General features: G+C 37.9%; 1 non-coding gene across 1 annotated transcript; it reads left to right on the top strand.

Annotated features, from left to right (window-relative positions):
• The first annotated feature begins 2,632 nt into the window (after positions 1–2,632).
• Positions 2,633–2,763, top strand: LOC147826634 (small nucleolar RNA SNORA38). Its single transcript, XR_015438879.1, has one exon. It is a non-coding gene; the product is annotated as a small nucleolar RNA SNORA38 (small nucleolar RNA).
• The last annotated feature ends 718 nt before the right edge of the window (positions 2,764–3,481 follow it).

Here is a 3,481-nt window from a genome sequence, read left to right as displayed (position 1 = left end):
ATAGTGGAGGTGGTGAAAGGAGTGAGTGGCAACCAATGGCTTCAGAGAAAGATGCAGAAGTGCAGGATTTAAACAGCCTTGGGAGGTCACCACTCAACCCCCCTGGAGAGGAGACTGAAAGGGAACTGAGCAACGTTGGGCTGTATCCATGGTGGTGACAGGACTCCTCACCCACCCTGTGACAAGCGGTGTGACAGGACAGAGATATGCCAGTGGGGTTGATAAAGAGGAGGATGTGCAATGACCAGGAGGAGTCAACTGTACATGGACTGGGAGCAGCTCCTGGCTGGTCTGGCCTAAGGGCATCACAGAAAATGGGAGAGTGACATAGAGATCATCACTGTAAGGAGACATGGGCAGGCCATCAAGGGATATCCAGAAAGCTGCTGGCTAAAGACTGGCCCCATTCCCCACATCCAGAGGCCAAGATCAGCCTTATACCCAGCACTAATCCTACAACAGACTTGGTGGGGTTACACAGCACAGTTTTGGGACAATACCTGCCTTGGACACTACCACAGAACTGTGGATATCAGAGGAATTTTATTGTTACTATTTTTCTTTGTTTAATTTTCCTTTATCTATCTGGTTGATTTTTTTAAAATGTTGTTTAGGTTATTACCTTTGTTTTTATTTTGTTCTACTCATCTTTCTCTCTTTCCTCAATTATATTTCTTGATTTTATGATATTTTCACATGACAAAATTGTCTCTTATTCTTTCTGGTTCACTTTGATATTCTTTTTCTTTATTCTTCATTCTTTCCCTCCTGCCCTGTTCTCGTTTCCCAAAGCTTGGGGAATCATCATTTGTCCTTCAGCTTTGCCTCTACTATATTTCCCTTACTTTATCTCTCTGTTTTGTCCCTTTTCCCTCTTAAATTTGCCCCCATAGGGTAAAATTGCTCCACTAAGGGGAAACTCATTTTATATAAGTTACTGGTTTATGTTAGAATTTGTTATATATGTAGATCTTGCTCCTATGGTTAAAGGTACCAAAGTAGTAGTTATCACAGTTTGTCAGTTTACAGGCTGTGCTTGACGCTATTGTTATTGCTACCTTTTGTAATCAGTTATTCTGCCTTGTATGACAACACTGCAGTTGTCTGGGGTTATAACTATTACCATAGTGCAGTACCAAAGGACTTGGTGCTGAGCCAAATAGATAGAAACTTCTCATCCTTAATAAATTGGCAGACACAAAGACCAAGAACCACCTATGCCCAGAAGACATCTCTGAGGAATAGACATTTCCTAGGGAAGCCTCAATACTGGTGATAAAGCTATCTGCCATAAGAAATTTACAAGCATCTACACAGAAAACAAAATAAAATTTAAAAATAGAAAACAGCAAGACACAAAAGCAAAATTCAATCCCAGCCCACCAGCCCACCCAGGACAAGTCCAGAGGACAATGAGAGAGAGGAAATTGAAAGCCACCCACCTGAATTTTCTGAAATGATAGCAGCAGAAGTAAAAATAAAAAGATGAATGAGGATATAGAGAAAATAATCTCTCAGGTTAAAAAAAGAAATGAATATAAAAATGAAGGACATCCTCAATGAATCTAAAGTAGACACACATAAACAAAAATAGAGGAATTTAGGAAAATGATGGAGACCATAAAAGCCCAACATAGGAAAGAAGTGGAATATATGAAACAGATTCAAACAGACATCTAGCATATTGAAAATTCCATTGAAAGTATATGCAACCAATTGAAAAAAGGTGAAGACAGAATTTTAGATCTAGAAGACAGGATTGTGGTTAGTGATTACACACAAAAATAACATCTTAAAAATAGCAAGGGAGGGCCGGGGATTTAGCTCAATGGTTTCACCACCTGCTGTGCAAGCACAAGGACCCAAGTTTGATCCCCAGTACCAAAAAAAAAAAAAAAAAATAGCAAAGGACCATGAAAAATCAATCCTACTACTGCGAGACGATACAAAAAAAGAACAACATAAGATTGACCATAGTCAAAGAGAAAGCAGGAGAAGACAACAGAAATGTCATAAAAAACCTGTTCACAGAAGTAATGGCAGAAAACTTTCCAAACATGGAAAATAATTTGACAAATAAAGGAGATGTATAGAACTACAATTAGCCATGACCAAAATAAAACTATTCCAAGGCACATAATTATCAAGATTCCAGAAATTCAGCACAAGAGCAGAATATTAAGAGCTGTTAGAGAAAAGAAACAGATCACTCATAAAGGAAAGCCCATCAGAATCAGAGATTTCTCAACACAAACCCTTAAGTCAAGTAGAGCTTGGAGGGAAGTATTTCTTCAGAAGAAAACAATCTCTAACCCAAATTGATGTACCCTGCAGAATTATCTTTCAAAATCAATGTAGAAATAAGATATTTCCACCACAAAGAACAACTGAAGAAACTCATGAACACCAAACAAGCTCTACAAAATGTTCTAAAGAATATTTTATAAAGAGATAACAAAGAGCACAGTTCCAAGAACACCAATAGAAAGAAGCCACCAGGCAGGGCAAGCAATGAAACAGAGGGAACAGGCAGGGAACCAACAACAGAAAAATAATATGAGAAGGATAAGTCAATACATGTAAGTTAAAACCACCAATGTAAATGGTCTCAATTCACCAATCAGAAGACTGACCCTCCAACAAAGGTGTGTCTTTTGTTCCCTGACTTTGGACCCCTAAGAATGGGAGGCAAAGAAATGAGGATTTGGAGACATATGGGGCCAACTTACTCTCCACAGTCTCAAGATCAAGTGTTCCACATTTTAAAAAAACACACTGGCATAATGGATCAAGAAACAAGATCCAACAATATGCTGCACAGAAGAAACACATTTCACTCAAAAAGAAATTCATAGACTGAAAGTCAAAGGATAGAAAACAATACTCCATGTGACAGGAGCCTGAAAAAAAGTAGACAGGAGTAGCTATCCTATTTGCAGATCAAGTGGATTTCAAACCAACACTGAGTAAGAGAGACAAAGAAGGACACTACATCCTTGTAAAGGGAACAATCCATGAAGAAGAGATGACAATCATAAATATATATGCACCAAATACTGGTGCACCCAACTATATAAAACAAATATTAATGGACATGAAAAATCTAATAAACACTGATACACTTGTAAGGGGGAACTTAATATCCCACTGTCACAAATAGATAACTAGACAAAACTAGACAAAAAAATCAACAAAGAAATATCAGAGCTGAACAAAACCTGTGAACAAATGGACTTAGTGGATGTCTACAGTGTTTTACCACATGACATCAGAATAAACATTCTTTTCAGCTGCACGTGGGATGTTCTCCAAAACAGACCATATACTGCCCCATAGAACATGCTTAAGTAAATATAAATTAATTGACATTATTCCATGTATATTATCTGACCATAGAGCAATGAAATTGGAGATCAACAGCAAAAGAAATCACAAAAACTCCATAAACACACGGAAATTAAATAACACCCTCCTGAGCAAC

This window comes from Heterocephalus glaber, unplaced genomic scaffold (assembly GCF_053883595.1).
Source record: "Heterocephalus glaber isolate CG9 unplaced genomic scaffold, H.glaber_assembly_v1.0 deba00001463, whole genome shotgun sequence".
Lineage (NCBI taxonomy): Eukaryota > Metazoa > Chordata > Mammalia > Rodentia > Bathyergidae > Heterocephalus > Heterocephalus glaber.
This window is presented reverse-complemented; position numbering and strand designations above follow the sequence as displayed.